This window comes from Nycticebus coucang, chromosome 6 (assembly GCF_027406575.1).
Source record: "Nycticebus coucang isolate mNycCou1 chromosome 6, mNycCou1.pri, whole genome shotgun sequence".
Lineage (NCBI taxonomy): Eukaryota > Metazoa > Chordata > Mammalia > Primates > Lorisidae > Nycticebus > Nycticebus coucang.
Window position 1 is genome coordinate 57431712 of NC_069785.1, and position 17799 is coordinate 57449510.

The 17799-nt window shown below is 42.0% G+C and overlaps 1 protein-coding gene and 1 pseudogene across 2 annotated transcripts in view; one reads left to right on the forward strand and one right to left on the reverse strand.

Annotated features, from left to right (window-relative positions):
• RAB27A (RAB27A, member RAS oncogene family) overlaps positions 1 to 17799 on the reverse strand; it is a 95500-nt gene that overhangs the window by 66215 nt on the left and 11486 nt on the right. The window contains exon 2 of one of the 2 annotated variants that reach the window (XM_053595460.1): positions 4821 to 4941. The exons of the other annotated variant lie outside the window; for it this stretch is intronic. The gene's annotated coding sequence lies outside the window, so the exon portion shown is untranslated. The remainder of the gene's footprint in view (positions 1 to 4820; positions 4942 to 17799) is intronic. 2 annotated transcript variants of the gene reach the window in all.
• Positions 8504 to 8759, forward strand: LOC128588560 (NADH dehydrogenase [ubiquinone] 1 alpha subcomplex subunit 1-like; annotated as a pseudogene).

Genomic DNA, 17799 nt, shown 5'->3' on the forward strand with positions numbered 1-17799 from the left:
ATCAGTGTAACCTGGCTTATTGTACCCTCAATGAATCCCCAACAATAAAAAAAAAAAAGAAAAGAAATAAAGGATTAAAGAGAAAAAAAAAACAGTCAAATACTACTACGTTCACTAACTCATAAAGAAGTTGGAATGTTCCTTTCCCATTGATCCACTGCAGCTTTTTTGTTTTGTTTTTATCATTTTCTGTTCTACTGTATGAAAATTAATTGGGCCAGGCCTAGCAGTTGAGGGCTTTCCAGCACATTTGCATTCACGTGCACCATCTGAAAGTAGATGAAATTCATGTTCAGAATCCTTCTGGAGATACTGCTTCATTTAGAACTAGTTTAAAGTGAAAAATGCTAAGTCATATCCTATCTTGTAGAATTGCCTTTTTCTCATGACAGGAAAAAATTGTATTAGCCAGCCATATTATTTTACCAACTACTGAAAAGTCTTCAGAAAAATTATTCCCCCTACTGGTCTCAAGAGCCCATGCCTGTCCTCTGAAACAATAGCTGCAAATGATAACACAAAGTTTGCTTTTATGAAATAATGAAAAAGTAAAAATTATCCAAACGGTGCCACTGACAATCTCCCATTACAGTCATTCACAGATATATTCATGATGGTCATGGTCACTGCGTTTAAACTGGTAAAATTCCCTTCTCTAATTAGAATAGCTAAACTATTTCTGAATAAATATTAAACTGTCAGAAGAGTAAACTACTGTATTTAAAAATAAAATAACAGCCATGCTCATACTAAAAATGACACCTATAAAATGACATTGATTATTTAGTGTATTCAATTCTACTGAAACAAAAACCAAGAAATTAAAAAAAAAAAAGAAAGAAAACAAAATGTTGCCTTTCCTGGTCAGTATCCTGGACTGAACATCAGGACACCCTGCAGGATACCTTGGTGCTAACACAAACCAGGCAAAGGACTTTAGCACTTCTAAGCCTTGATTTCCTCATCTGTAGAATGAGGTTAGACTAGATGAACATTAAGAATCCTTCCATGGGTGGTGCCTGTGGCTCAAAGGAGTAGGGCACCAGCCCCATATGCTGGAGGTGGTGGGTTCAAACCCAGCCCTGGCCAAAAACTGCAAAAAAAAAAAAAAAAACACCACACCACCCTTCCACAAGGGTGGTGCCTATAGCTCCAGCAGTTAAGGCACCAGCCAAATACAACAGAGGTAGCGGGTTCGAATCCAGCCTGGGCCTGCAAACAACAATGACAACTACAACAACAACAACAAAAAAGCCAGGTGTTGTGGCAGGCGCCTATAGTCCCAGCTACTTGGGAGGCTAAGGCAAGAGAATTGCTTAAGCCCAGGAGTTTGAGGTTGCTGTGAGCTGTGATGCCACAGCACTCTACCCAGGGTGACATAGTGAGACTCTGCCTCAAAAAAACAAAAAAAAAAGGGCCAGGCACAGTGGCTCATGCCTGTAATCCCAGTACTCTGGGAGGCCAAGCTGGTGGATTGCTTGAGTTCAGGAGTTCAAGACCAGCCTGAGCAAGAGCAAGACCCCATCTCTAAAAATAGCCAGGCGTTGTGGTGGGCACCTATAGTCCCACCTACCAGGCAGCTTAAGGCAAGAGAATCACTTTGAGCCCAAGAGTTTGAGGTTGCTGTTAGCTACGATCCCACAGCGCTCTAGCCAGGGTGACAAAGTAAGACTATATAATTGGAGCCACTCGGGGAAAAGGAGCCTTTCTAGGTGCCTCTCACAGGATATGAGGCTGTCCATGTGCCAGGAGCCTGACTGTGCCTCCAGGGACACACAACTATGAAAGTGGCTACAACTCAGTATAAGCCACAAGTAAGCACATACACACAAAGTTAAATCCATACATTTAATAAAACCACAGGTTAGTGAGCAGGGACCGTCCCTTACTCATCTTCACACACTTGGCATCCAGCACAGCCAGGTACTGGGCTTAACTGCATTTGGAGGTCAATCTTTAAAATGTGATGGTATTAATTTTTTTTAAAGAGATGGGATCTAACTCTGTGGTCCAGGCTGGAGTGCAATGGCAGGATCTTAGCAGCCTCCAACTCCAGGTTTCAAGCAATCCTTCTCCCTCAACCTCCAAAGTAGATAAAATTACAGGGACTCACCACCACACTCAGCTGATTTTTCTTTATTTTTTGTAGAGAGTGGTCTCACTATGTTGCCTAGGCTGGTCTGAAATGATCCTCCCTCCTCAGCCTCCCAAATCCAGGGATTACAAGCATATGCTACTGTGCCCTGCCAATACTATGATATTTGGCAAAGGTATTCACTGGGGTTTGAATTATGTTCCTCTAAAATTGACATGTTGGCTCAGTGCCTGTGGCTCAAGTGGCTAAGGCGCCAGCCATATACACCTGTGCTGACGGGTTCGAATCCAGCCCAGCCCACCAAACAACAATGACGGCTACAACCAAAAAAATAGCCAGGCATTGTGATGGGTGCCTGTAGTCCCAGCTACTTGGGAGGCAGAGGCAGGGCAATCACTTGAGCCCAGGAGTTGGAGGTTGCTGTGAGCTGTGACGCCACAGCACTCTACCCAAGGAGACAGCTTGAGGCTCTGTCTCAAAAAAAAAGTAAAATAAAATAAAAAATAAAATTGACATGTTGAAGTCCTAATTCCCAGTTCCTCAAAATGTAATCTTTTTTGAAGATAGGACCTTTATAGAGGTAATCAAGTTAAAAAAAGGTCATTAGGGTGTGTGCCACACCTTCTGGGGGCAAGACATGATTGCAAGAGGGACTTTACCTAACAAATGCAATCAGTATAACCTGGCTTATTGTACCCTCAATGAATCCCCAACAATAAAAAAAAAAAGGTCATTAGGGTGGGCTCTAATCCAATATGACAGGTGTCCTGATAAGGAAATCTGGACGCAGACATGAACAGAGGGAAGATGACATGAAGGGGTGTGGGGAAGAGACAGTCATCTGCAAGCCAAGGAGCAGAGCCTGGAACGGTCCTACCTCACAGCCCTCAGAAGGAACCTATCCTGCTAACAGCTTCATCTGGGAGTTCTGGGCTCCAGAACTGTAAGACAATACCTTTCTGTTGTGAAGCCACCCAGTTTACGGCACATTGTTATAGCAGCCCTGGTAAATAAATACCCATAAGTAGAGGATTGTGTAATGAAAGCTCTCAGTGCACTCATTGTCCAAATCTTTCTTTCCAGCACACTTCACTGTGCATCTCTAAAATATGTGGAATTTTCCTCACATAGCCACAATACCTTTATCACACCTAATAAAATTAACAATAATTTCAAAGCAGATTTCATTCACGGAAGAATCTACCATACACTAAAACACACATGCTCCTCTATTAAAGCTTTTCATATTAAAAACAAAGTCCCTGGCTTGGTGCCTGTAGCTCAAGCAGATAAGGCTCCAGCCACATACACCAGAGCTGGCGGGTTCAAATCCAGCCCAGGCCTGCCAAAAAACAATGAACAACTTCAACCAAAAAATAGCCAGGCATTGTGGTGGGCACCTGTAGTCCCAGCTACTTGGGAGGCTGAAGCAAGAGAATTGCTTACGCCCAAGAGTTGGAGGTTGCTGTGAGCTGTGATGCCACAGCACTCTACTCAGGGCGACAGCTTGAGGCTCTGTGTCAAAAAATAATAAGAGTAATAAAAAAAATAAAAACAAAGTCCCTGGGCGGTGCCTATGGCTCAGTGGGTAGGACGCCAGCCCCATATACCGAGGGTGGCATGTTCAAACCCAGCCCCAGCCAAACTGCAACAAAAAATAGCCAGACATTGTGGCAGGTGCCTACAGTCCCTGTAGCAGTCCCAAACTACTCAGGAGGCTGAGGCAAGAGAATTGCCTAAGCCCAGAAGTTGGAGGTTGCTGTGAGATGTGATGCCACAGTACTCTAACTGAGGGCAATAAAGTGAGACTCTGTGTCTTAAAAAAAAAAAAAAAAATGCCATGGCTTGGCACCCATAGCACAGTGGTTTCAGCGCCAGCCACATACACAAAGGTGTCGGGTTCAAACCTGACCCAGGCCAACTAAACAACTGGAACAAAAAATAGCCAGGCATTGTGGCGGGCACCTGTAATCCCAGCTACTTGGGAGGCTGAGGCAAGAGAATCGCTTGAGCCCAAGAGTTGGAGGTTGCTGTGAGCTGTGACGCCATACTACTCTACCAAGGGCAACATAGTGAGACTCTAAGAAAATAAATAAATAAAATAAAATAAAGTAAAATAAAAACAAAGACCCAAGAAGCTTTAATTTTTCTTTTATTTTTTGAGATAGAGTCTCACTTTGTCATATTGGTTGAATACCATGGCGTCAGAGCTCACAGCAACCTCAAACTCTCGGGCTGAAGTGATCCTCTTGCCTCAGTTTTTCATTTTTTTTTTTTTTTTAGTAGAGATAAGGTCTCACTCTCACCCAGGTTGGTCTCGAACTCCTGAGCTCAAGCAATTCACCCTCCTCAGCCTCCCAGAAGGAGATTGAATTTGTGTGGAAAAAATCCTCAGAGGACAAGCAAGACTAGTAGAGTAATTCAGTTTCTTAGCTGTTATATTAAACATATTGTCTAAGAATAAAGACTTATGTTACTTGATTAGAGTATGGAAAAGAAAGGGAGAATGCAGCCTGAATTCACATTAACTCCCTGGTCGTTGAAAATGCATTTCTCACATTAATCCCAAGAAATCTAGCAGACATTACGAAGTCTTTGCTTAAAAATAATAATATGTGCAGTGGTATTTAAGTAAAATTGCACACAATTTAAGCATTTTCAAAATTGGCATGGCAGAGCTCAAAACCACTTCAGGAAAAATAAAAAGATAAATGCAGAACCATACCTCTCAGGGTAGAGAACCGTTTGTCCTGTTTTTCTAAAACTTTAGAGATGGGAGTTGTCAACACGCGTCAGTAATCGACAACTTCCGATTACATGTCCTCTTCAGGATGGTTACTTTCCGTCTAATGTTAAGACAAAGAGAAATGTTGAATCAGAATGGCCTATTTATAAAGGTTTTCAAAAGAGTCTTTTGAAAAGCAGTTTGCTCCATCAACTTTGAAAATCAGGCACTGCTATAAAAACCCACAATCCAGCTAATTAGTCTCAGCTGTTTGTCATATGGCCCTGCAGGCCAGTCAAGTGATTTTTCCCCTTTCAAGCTTGCTAAGATCCAGTCCGACTTGACTCTCAGACAGAAGGCAGCTTTATTAACCTCTTCTGGTGCTGGAAGACAAGTGGTACTTCAACTCTTTTTTTGTTTTTGTTTTTGCCCCAGAAGCAAAAAAGGAGAACTTTTCTTTTCTTGAGAAAACATCTTGAAAAGTACCATATTCTGGGTGGCACCTGTGGCTCAGTGAGTAGGGTGCCGGCCCCATATACCGAGGATGGCGGGTTCAAACCCAGCCCCAGCCAAACTGCAACAAAAAATAGCCAGGCTGTGTGGCAGGCGCCTATAGTCCCAGCTACTGAGAGGCTGAGAATCACCTAAGCCCAGGAGCTGGAAGTTGCTGTGAGCTGTGACGTCACAGCACTTTATGGAGAGCAACAGAGTGAAACTCTGTCTCTAAAGAAAAAAAAAAGTACCATGTTCTTAAGGCCCTTAAAGTTTATATTGTTTCTTTGCAAATATGATTCCTGACCCAAACAAACAATATGGGAGACCAAATGGAAGAGGTAGGAGGGAGGGCCAGATTATTTACCAGACCTTGCTCCTGGCCTCCAGACCCACGAGTAAAACTGTCGATATATAGGAAGGTGCACCCTAATGGCTTGCTGGCTTCTCAAATCCAACACGTCCCACAGTCAACTTTCCTCCCTTGCTCTCTTTCCATGACCCTGATTCACACTCATTTCTCTTCCTCTGTCTTGAGTAACACAGTCAAAAGTCAGATAGGTCTCTTTAATTCCTCCCTCTCTTTCCCTCCCATTTCCATTTGGCCACCAAGTCCTAAGGATCTTTTCTCCTCTTGCTCTTAGTCCAAGTTTTTAGTATCTCTTGTCTGAATGGCTGTAATACACCACTTATTTCATTTTCTAGTCCTCAACCTTGTCCTGCCTCTGGTCTATCCCCCATTCCACACCCAAAATGCTATTTCCAAAGACAAACAGAATCCATCACCCTCCTCCATAAACCTGCTATTGGCTCCCCACAACCCCACAATAAGATCCCCATTCCTTAGGCTTCAGTGTCACCTGCCATTCCCTTCCTCCTGCCTATGAGCTGCTAGAGCCCAGCCACCAAAATTCTTTGCAATTAACCAGGGGTTTTCAAAATGTGGTTCCAAGACCAGCATTACCAGCATCTTCTAGGAACTTGTTAAAAATGCACATTCTTGGGACCACCTGACTAAATCAGAAAGACTCTGATGCATGCTAATGTCTGAAAGCCACTGCTCTAAACCTTCCAACTTCTTCTCAGCAAGAGACTTAGTGCTATGCCTTCTTCTTCTGCCAGTGCTGAGTTAGATGCCCTTTCTCTGTGCTTACTATTTGTAGAACTGGTCATCCCTGTATGATAAGTATCCAATTTACTTCCTGGTCTCTATGTGGATATCTCAAAAGCAGGGATCGTATCTTATTTATTTTTGATTCATTCACCCCACAATCACTTGCTGAGCACTAACTAATGCTCAGCTTCTCCTCTAAGGGAAGCTACTCTCTCATTTTGGCAGCTCAAAGTGTGATTGAAGACTCAATCTGTCCAATCTACAAAATCCCATCACCAGGCTCCAGAACAGCAGGCCTGAAAAAGCCTGAACAGAACCAGGTTGAATCTCTTGCGGTAAATGAAATGGAATTTTTGGTTCATATCTGTTGCTGATTCTAATATACAGATATGGTTCTTAAAGAGGGAAAGGGGGTGGGTGCAGTGGCTCACACCTGTAATCCTAGCACTGTGGGAGGCATGTGGATTGCCTGAGCTCACAGGTTCAAGACTAGCCTGAGCCAGAGTGAGACCTCATCTCTTAAAAAAAAAAAAAAATAGCTGAGGGCGGCACCTGTGGCTCAAGGAGTAGGGCACTGGTCCCATATGCTGGAGCTGGCGGGTTCAAACCCAGCCCTGGCCAAAAACCACAAAAAAAAAAAAAAATAGCTGGGCATTGTGGCAGGCACCTGTAGTCCCAGCTACTTGGGAGGCTGAGGCAAGAGAATCACTTGAGCCCAATTTGAGGTTGCTGTGAACTATGACACCACAGCACTGTCCTGAGGATGACAAAGTGAGACTGTCTCAAAAATAAATAAATAATACAGAAAGGATATATTTTCATAAAAACTTCTGTGTATTCCTCTCAGCAACCTCTAGAATTTAAAAAATAATTAAGGAAAAGTACTAAGATTTTTAGATCCCAGATTAAAATTCATTAGAGTTAACTTATTCTAATTACAATAGAAGTTAAGTTTCATATTAGCACTTCTCACCCTTCATGTTTATAGGAATCTCCTAAGAATCTTTTTAAATGTTTAATTCTTATTCAACATGCCTGTGGAAGGCTCAGGATTTTATATTTCTAACAAGTACCTGATAACAGGTAATAATGATGTTTCTGGTCCTAGAACTATACTTTGAATAGCAAGTAAAAACAAACAAACAAACAAAAAACTTCTTAGGTGGCTTTACAGTGAAAGTTTTCTAAAATATCATTCAGGGGCAGCGCCTGTGGCTCAGTCAGTAGGGCACCGGCCCCATATACCCAGGGTGGCAGGTTCAAACCCGGCCCCAGCTAAACTGCAACAAAAAACAGCCAGGCGTTGTGGTGGGCGCCTGTAGTCCCAGCTACTCAGGAGGCTGAGGCAAGAGAATTGCCTAAGCCCAAGAACTGGAGGTTGCTGTGAGCTGTGATGCCACAGTACTCTACTGAGGGCAACAAAGTGAAACTCTGTCTTGAATAAATAAATAAATAAAATATCATTCACACTTCAGGATAAAAATGGCATACTCAGCATGTACATATATTTCTTCTTCCTCTCAAAATCTCACAATAAGAGAATTTTATTTCTTTAACAAAGACAATGATTGTGTCAGTGGAAGCAATGAAGTTGAAAGCTGGAAGACAGATGAACAAGAGTTAACTGATTGTATACGGTTATGATTTAATAAAAAAAAATATATATATATATATATCCAAAGGGGGAAAAAAAAAAAAAAAGAGTTAACTGATCAACAGACTGTGAAAAGCTGACTGCTTATCTACCTACAGGGAACTCTGAGAAGCCATGCATCATAGAACATGCAGAAAGTTTCAGGGATTCACAGCCCACAAACCTCTGGAAGTTGGAGGAAGGTAAAGCTGGGGCTCAAAACACATGGAATGGTAGAAGTCTGCTTTAAAAACAACTTAGCCCACCAAGAGAAGAAAGGAACAAAAGGACTACAGAACAGTTAGAAAACAATAAACAAAGTGGCAATAGTAAGTCCTTACTCATTAATAATTACTTTAAATGTAAATGTATTAAATTCTCCAACCACAAGACATAAAATGACAGAATATATAAAAAAGTAAGATCCAGGGTAACCATGTCGAGATGTGGCTCGAGATTCTCCCTGGACTTGCGGCCATGGTCTTTTGCTTGATCATCCCTGGAGTGGCCACCATGTACATCAGCAAGTTCACTAATGGTGGCAAGGAAAAAAGAGTTGCCCATTATATACACAATGGCAACTGATGGAAAGAGGCGCATCTCTGGAGTTATTTGCTACTATGTGTCAAAGGGTTTGGAGAACATTGATTAAAGAAGCATATTCCTGATGGATGAAAAAATAACTCAGTAATGGTCATCTACCCCTACTAGAAGTTTATATAGTGTCTTACGTAGCATGCAGTATGTTATATAGTGCTTAATGAAAATAAAATAAGAAAGAAAAAAAGTAAGATCCAACCATTTGCTCCCTGCAAGAGAGTCACTTTAGATTTAATGGCAAACATAGACTAAAAAGTGAGGGGTGGAAAAAAATGTTCCATACAAATGGAAACCAAAAGAGACCGGGAATGGGTATATGGATATCAGAATAGACTTTGAGTCAAAACAGTCACAAGAGACAAAGAAGATAATTATATAGTAAGGGGACAATTCATCAAGAGGATATAACAATTTTAAATATACAGGAAACCAACATCAGAGCACATAAATTTATAAAGCAAATTTTAACTGAACTGAACTGAAGATAGAAATAAATAACCATACAATAACATTAAGGGATTTCAATACATCAATTTAACAATGAGTAGGTAATCCAGACAGAAAATCAATAAGGAAACAGCAGTTTTAACAACACTATAGAACAAATAGACATAACAGGTATATATGGAACTTTCCATCCAACCATAGCAGAATGTATGATACATTCTCAAGTACACACAGAATATTCTGCAGGATACATCCGATATTCAGCCACAAAACAAGTCTCGACAAGTTTAAAAAGATTGAAAGCATATCAAATATACTTTCTGATTACAATAATATGAAATTGGAAATCAATAACAGGAGGAAAATTGGAAAATTCACAAATTCACAATGTAGAAAAGATTATCTTCAGTAAATGGTTTTGGGAAAACTTTATATCTCCATGCACAAGAATGAAATTACACCCTATCATATGCCACACACAAAATCAACTCAAAATGCACTAAAGACTTAAACATAATACCTGAAACTATAAAGCTCCTCGAAGAAAACATGGGGGAAAAGCCAAGACATTTTTCGTGGCAATGATTTTTTTGGATATGGTCTGAAAAGGACAGGTGACAAGAACAAAAATAAACAAATAGAATTCCATCAAATTAAAAAGCTCTTCACAGCAAAGGAAATAATCAATGTTTTCAAATGAAAAGGTAACCTATAGAATGGGGGGAAATATTTGCAAGCCATATATATTTGATGATTGGTCAATATGCAAAATAGGCAAGGAACTACACTGAACAATAACAAAAAACTATAAATAACCTGATTTTTTTTTTTTTTTTTTGTAGAGACCGAGTCTCACTTTACCGCCCTCAGTAGAGTGCCGTGGCATCACACAGCTCACAGCAACTTCCAATTCCTGGACTTAGGCAATTCTCTTGCCTCAGCATCCTGAGTAGCTGGGACTACAGGCAAATTTTTTAAAGACCTAAATAGACATTTTTTCAAAGAAGACATACAAGTGGCCAACAGGTATATAATAATGTGTTCAACATCACTAACATTAGAGAAATGCAAATCAAAACCACAATGATTTTGATCACGTGTTAGCAAAGCTATTGTTAAAAAAAACAAAAGATAGGCTAGGATATGGGAGAAAAGGAACCTTTGGAAACTGCACAAGGAATGTAAATTGGTACAGCCCCTAGAGAAAATAGCATGAAGTTTCTTCTGTGGCTCAGTGAGTAGGGTGCCGGCCCCATATGCTGAGGGTGGCGGGTTCAGGCCCAGCCCTGGCCAAACTGCAACAAAAAAATAGCCGGGCGTTGTGGTGGGCGCCTGTGGTCCCAGCTGCTAGGGAGGCTGAGGCAGGAGAATCGCGTAAGCCCAGGAGTTGGAGGTTGCTGTGAGCCTTGTGGTGCCACGGCACTCTACCCAAGGGCGGTACAGTGAGACTCTGTCTCTACAAAAAAAAAAAAAAAATTTGAAAAATATAAATACCATAGATCCAGCAATCCTACTTCTGGGTATTCACTCACAGGAATTGAAACCAGGATCTCTGAGATATACCTGCACTCTCAGGTTCACTGCAGCATTCTTCATAGCAGCCAAGACTTGGAAACAATATAAATGTCCACTGACAATGAATGGATAAAGAAAACGTGGTACGTGCATACAATGAAAAATTATTCAGCCTTAAAAAAGAAAGAAACCCTTGCCATTTGTCACAACATGAATGGACCTGGAGGAGATTAGGCTAAGTGAAATAAGCCAGACTCTTAAGAAAATACAGTGTGATCTCACTGTTACGTGGAATCTAAATTAGTCAAACCCATAGAAGCAGAGAGTAGAATGGTGGTTGCCAGGAACTGGATTTTTGGTAGTTTTCCGTGGACTCTCACCTCTGCTCCTTCATGGGAGGGACTCACTTCCAACTATTTTTGGAAGTACCCTAAACTTTTTCTTTGAAAAAGAAAGAGAAGGCAGGAAGGGAGGAAGGAAGGAAGGAAGAAAAGAAGGAAGGAAGGAAGGAGTTGGCTAGGATATGGAGAGAAAAGGAACCTTTGAAAAGTGCAGGTGGAAATGTAAATTGATACAGCCACTATGGAAAATAGTGGGAGGGGGGCGAAATTGGAAGGTGATAGTTAAAGGGAACACAGTTTCAATTATGCAAATTTTAAAAGTTCTGAAGGTAATAACAGCACAGTGCCTATAGCTAACAATATTATACACTTAAAATTTGCTAAGAAGGTAGATCTTATGTTAAGTGGGAACAAAGTTTGAGAGGTGATGGATATGATATATTTATGGTCTTGATGGTGGTGATGGTTTCACACGTGAGTATCCCCAAACTCATTGAAATGTACATATTAAATATACACAGCTATTTATATATCAATCATACTGTAAGAAAGTAGTTTTCAATCTCTCTCACCTCTGCCCCTTCAAGACAGGGACTCACTTCCAACTCTCTTTGGAAGTGCTCTAACTTTCTCTTAGAAAAAAAAAAGAAAAGGAACTACTGCCACTGCTTCACTTGACCGGCCTTAAAAAAAAGAAGTGGGCGGCGCCTGTGGCTCATGGGTCGGGCTCCGGCCCCATATACTTAGGGTGGCGGGTTCAAACCCAGCCCCAGCCAAACTGAAGCAAAAAAATAGCCAGGCGTTGTGGCGGGCGCCTGTAGTCCCAGCTGCTTGAGAGGCGGAGGCAAGAGAATCACCTAAGCCCAGGAGTTGGAGGTTGCTATGAGCTGTGACGTCACTGCACTCTACCGAGAGCAATAAAGTGAGACTCTGTCTCTACAAAAAAAAAGAGAAAAAAAGCAAGAAAATAGTTTTCTAAAATGGAAATTATTAAGTTGGAATGGAAAAAAAGGAAGGAAAGAAGTCAGCCCCCAGATCCCAGTCCCCAGTTACCTGCCAGTCTGTACCTTCCCTCGCACAGGCAGAAGTCGAAGTTTTATTCTCTGGGGAGGATAAAATCTTCAAGGTCTTTAAGACATATTAGCTGGAGGCAGGGGTACGCAGCAAGGTGTGACATGGTAAATATTGAGGCACTTCATCACCACCCACTCCGCACCCACATGACTAGGCTCCCAGATGTAGCATACTCCAAGAGCAGGTAGGGAAAACAGTCTCTCTGGAGATTCTGCCTAGCCCAGAAGGGAAGCGCTAAAGATAAAAAACAATACGCTCATGACGTATTGATCTAACTAAAATTATAACGTAACTATTTGGGAGAAGGAGGGGTACATGAAGAAACAAGCTAATCTTCCTTCTTCCATATTAATATATCAATAGATAATGCCTAAAACTGAAAAATTAACCATAGAAATATGTACATCATTTTGAAACTATGAGTATAACTACTGGCAAGGTCAGCTCATTATAAGAGTTGAGTGATTGACTCTGACAAGCAAGAAACAGGCTGGGGGAGGGAGGTCTGCTGGATTTTTGTAACAGGCCTTATAGAACTATGCCCATGTATAACCTTGACAACTTTTTTTTAATTAGTGGATTGTTTGAGCTCAGGGGTTTGAGACCAGGCTGAACAAGAGCAAGACCCCATCTAGCCAGGTGTTGTGGTAGGCACTGGTAGTCCCAGCTACTCAGGAGGCTGATGCAAGAGGATCACTTGAGCCTAAGAGTTTGAGGTTGCTGTGAGCTATGACACCATAGCACTCCACCCAGGGCCTAAGTAAGACTCTGCCTCAAAAAAAAAAAAAAAAAAAAATTTACTGGCACAAAAAATAGAGACATAGACCAATGGAACGGAGCAGAAAACCCAGATATAAAACCATCGTCATAGGGGTGGCACCTGTGGCTCAAAGGAGTAGGGTGCTGGCCCCATATGCCAGAGGTGGCAGGTTCAAACCCAGCCCAGGCCAAAAAAAACCATCTTCATATTGCTAACTGATCTTTGACAAAGCAGACAACAATAATCACTGAGGAAAGGAATTGCTATTCGATAAATGGTGCTGGGAAAATTGGAAAGACACGTGTATAAGACTGACAGAGGGGCTCGGCAAGCGGCTAAGGCACCAGTCACATACGCCAGAGCTGGCGGGTTCAAATCCAGCCTAGGCCTGCCAAACAACAATGACAACTACAACCAAAAAAAAATAGCAAGGCGTTGTGGTGGGTGCCTGTAGCCCCAGCTATTTGGGAGGCTGAGGCAAGAGAATCGCTTAAGCCCAGGAGTTTGAGGTTGCTGTGAGCTGTGATGCCACGGCACTCTACCCAGGGCGACAGCTTGAGGCTCTGTCCCAAAAAAAAAAAAAAGACTGACAGAGGATCTGCGCCTTTCACAGCTCACAAAAACTAATTCATGATGGATAACAGACTTAAACCTAAGGCATGAGACTATGAGAGTTCTAGAAGAAAGTGTTGGAAAAACTCTTATAGATACCAGGCTAGGCAAAGGATTTATAAAGATGACCCCAATGGCAATCACAGCAATAACAAAAATTAATAAATGGGACTCAATTAAATTAAAAGCCTTCCACACAGTCGAGGGAACAATCAGCAGAGAATGGGAACAACCATTCTAAAGGCAACAACCTATAGAATGGGAAAAAATATTCACATGCTATCCATCCAAGAAAGGGCTGATAACCAGATCTACAAAGAATTCAAGCAAATCAGCAAGGAAAAAAATCAACCCCACTAAAAAAATGAGCAAAAGGCTCAGGGCCTGTAGCACAGTGGTTACGGCACCAGCCACATACACTGAAGTTGGAGGGTTCAAACCTGGCTTGGGTCAGCTAACCAAGAATGACAACTGCAACAAAAAATAGAAAGTAGTTGTGGCGGGCACCTGTAATCCCAGCTACTGGGGAGACGGAGGCAAGAGAACCACTTGAACCCAAGAGTTTGAGGTTGCTGTGAGTTGTCACGGCCCTCTACCAAGGGCGACATAGTGAGACACTCTCTCAAAAAAAAAAAAAGAAAGTGAGCAAAGACATGAAGAAAAGCTTTTCGAAAGAAGATAGACTAATGGCCAATAAACATGAAAAATGATCAATGCCACTAATCATCAAGGAAATGCAAATCAAAACCACAACAAGACCCTTATAGGTGCTGTCCAGGTCCTCCACGCAATTACCAGCAGAATAGAACAGTGGGGTGGGGGGATCACAGAATGCTCCTCAAGGCCAGACCCCCCTACACCAGAAAACATTTCCACCTTACTACATGTGGAGCCCCTATGGGTGTAGACCACAGTATTCCAAACCTCCTGTGCAGGGAGGGTGTGACAACCAGGGAGCAGGAACACAAGGTAGACCAGTAAGACAGAATATGTATTGGAGGTCATAGACCGTGATTCCACAGGAGCCCTCCTCAATAAAGACAGCCCAGAGAAGATGGAAGTGAAGAGGTTAAAGAGGATCAAGGAGATCAGACCCAAGGTCAGCAGCCACCCCAATGTTGGTACTGTTGCAACTTTAATCATCGATGCAGAAAGCCCTAAACCACAAGATGTCAAAGAGACAAAAGCAGCCAATCCACCAGCTGAGAATTTGCCTGCTCTTGAGGGTGGGTAAATGCTAGCTTATCATCTCTACCATAACCAGGCTTAATGATCCAGGAAGGAGGCCAGCGGATTGCTTGAGCTCAGGAGTTCAAGACCAGCCTGAGCAAAAATAAGATGCTGTGTCTAAAAATACCCAGACGTTGTGGCAAGCACCCGTAGTCCCAGCTACTTGGGAGACTAAGGCAGGAGGATCGCTTGAGTCCAAGAGTTTGAAGTTGCGGGCGCCGGTCCCATATGCCGTAGGTGGCGGGTTCAAATCCAGCCCCAGCCAAAAACCACAAAAAAAAAAAAGAGTTTGAAGTTGCTATGAGCTGTGACACCATGGTACTCTACCCAGGCAGAGTAAGACTCTGTCTCAAAAAAAAAAAAAAAAAAGTCATCCAACAAGAAAAAATGATTTGAACTTTCAGCAATAAGAAATGAACAGAAGATTGGAGCTGAAGACCTTAAGTGCTTGCTTTGCCTGTTGACCAGATAACTAGAACTATCTGCATTATCTATACAGCATAGGGTTTTTATTATTTTTAACTAAAGACCTCTTTTTTGGTAATAACAAACATTATTTTTTTTAAACCTGGTTTTTCTCAATACTCCTTTAAAGGTTTTTAAATTGTTTCATATCTGGTCAAACTGAGATTTTTAACAACTTCATTTTTAATTTGTAATAAAAGTTTACAACTTGATTTTTTCAAAAAAGTCAAATTGCAAGCACCTGTTAATAAAGGTCTTAAATAATAATAATGAAAAACCGGGCGGCGCCTGTGGCTCAGTCGGTAAGGCGCCGGCCCCACATACCGAGGGTGGCGAGTTCAAACCCGGCCCCGGCTGAACTGCAACCAAAAAATAGCTGGGCATGGTGGCAGGCTCCTGTCGTCCCAGCTACTCAGGAGGCTGAGGCAAGAGAATCGCTTAAGCCCAGGAGTTGGAAGTTGCTGTGAGCTGTGTGATGCCATGGCACTCTACCCGAAGGGCATAAAGTGACACTCTGTCTCTACAAAAAAAAAAAAAAAAAAAAAAAATAATGAAAAACCACAATGAAATATCCCCCAACCCCAGTGAGAATGGCTTTTATCCAAATGTTCCAGAACAATAGAGGCCGCTGTGGATGTAGAGAAAAAGGAACACAGATACACTGTTGGTGGGACTGAAAACTAGTACAACCTCTAGAATTAAAAGTAGGCTCAGCACCTGTAGCTCAGCAGCTAAGGTGCCAGCCACATACACCAGAACCAGCGGGTTTGAATCCAACCAGGGCCCACCAAACAACAATGACAACTACAACCAAAAAATAGCTGGGCATTGTGGTGGGTGCCTGTAGTCCCAGCTACTTGGGAGGCTGAGGCAAGAGAATTGCTTGAGACCAGGAGTTGGAGGTTTCTGTGAGCTGTTAACACCACAGCACTCTACCCAGGGCAACAGCTTGAGGCTCTGTCTCAAAAAAAAAAAAAAAAAAAAAATTAAAAGTAGATCTACAGGGTAGTACCTGTGGCTCATAGGAGCAGAGCGCTGGCCCCATATGCTGGAGGTGGTGGGTTCAAACACAGTCCCAGCCAAAAAAATAAAGTAGATCTACCATTTGATCCATTAATCCCATTGCTTTGGGATTCACTCAAAGGAAAAGAAGTCATTTTACCAAAAAAACACTTGCACTTGAATATTTATTGCAGTACAATTCACAGTTGCAAAGATGTGGAATCAGCCCCAGAGCCCATCAATTCACAAGTGGATTAAAAAAATATGAGATATAAATACCATGGAATACTACTCAGCCAGGAAGAAAGATGTCTTAATTCCTTTTGCAACAATTTAGATGGAACTGGAGACCATTATCCTAAGTGAAATATCTAAAGCAGGCGTCCTCAAACTTTTTCAACAGGGGGCCAATTCACTGTCCCTCAGACCGTTGGAGGGCCGGACTATAATTTAAAAAAAAAAAAAAAACTATGAACAAATTCCTATGCACACTGCACATATCTTATTTTGAAGTAAAAAACAAAACGGGAACAAATACAATTCACACCACTTCATGTGGCCCACAGGCCACAGTTTGAGGACGCCTGATCTAAAGAATGGAAAAACAAACACCACATGTACTCACTATTAAACTGGAAAACTGATCAGCACTCATGTGCACAGGTGGGAGTAAAAGCTCAGCAGAAATCCATGAGGTGGGAGGGAGGAGGAGAGGTTAGGTGAAATCATGCCTAATGGGTGCAATGAACACCATCTGGGTGTTGGTACACTTACAACCCTGACTCAAGCAGTAGAAAAACAATCCACGTACGCAAAACATGTACACCCCATAATGTTCTGAAATTTTAAAAGTAATAATACACACCAAATGTAATGCCCATGCTTTTTTTTTTCTTGAATGATACAGGACATCACAACAAACATCCCTCACTTGCTGTGCTATGTGCTCAGGGTCCAGGGCCTACACTGAAGAAGGATGTTGAGGATCTGAGCACTGCAGACGGTCTGGCTTTGAATCTCAGCTTTGTCTCTCACTAGCTGTGTGACATTGAGCAAATTACTTAACCTCTCTGCCTCAGCCGTCTCATCCGTGGAACAGGAATAATAATAGAATTAGGTTGTGAGGAATGAATTATATAATACTTACCAAGTACCTAAAATTGTGTTTGGCACATGGGAAATGTTCAATAATGATGATTTTTATTAAACTATGTTTGCCCTTGTAATAACATATGGCTCCTCACCATTTTGATTGATGTATTGATGTAGCGATTTCATGTCTTCTATTAATTCATATTTTATTCTTCCTGCCCCTACCTTTGCTGTCAGCCAGCCCTCTCTTCCTCAGCACAGTAATCAGTGTGCCTTCCTAGAACAACCCCTCCTTCCTTCCAACATGCTGTTGCTAATTGACAAAGCCACCTGGAAACCAAATGACCAAGCTTATTGGAACTATGTGTAAAATGGAGGAAGATGGGCTCCAAGAAAGGTTCTAAGAGTCTCCGTGTGAGGCAAGTTGGCAAGTTTCAGTATGATTAACCCTCTGGCTGACTGCTCAGAGCCCTTGGGGCTTACTTCCTCATTGTCAGCTATGGGTCAGTAGGCCGGGGACACTCAGAGTGACCACCTATCCCAGTTTACTGGGGACTGTCCAAGTTATAGCACTAAAGTCCTGCATCCCTGGAAATCCCATC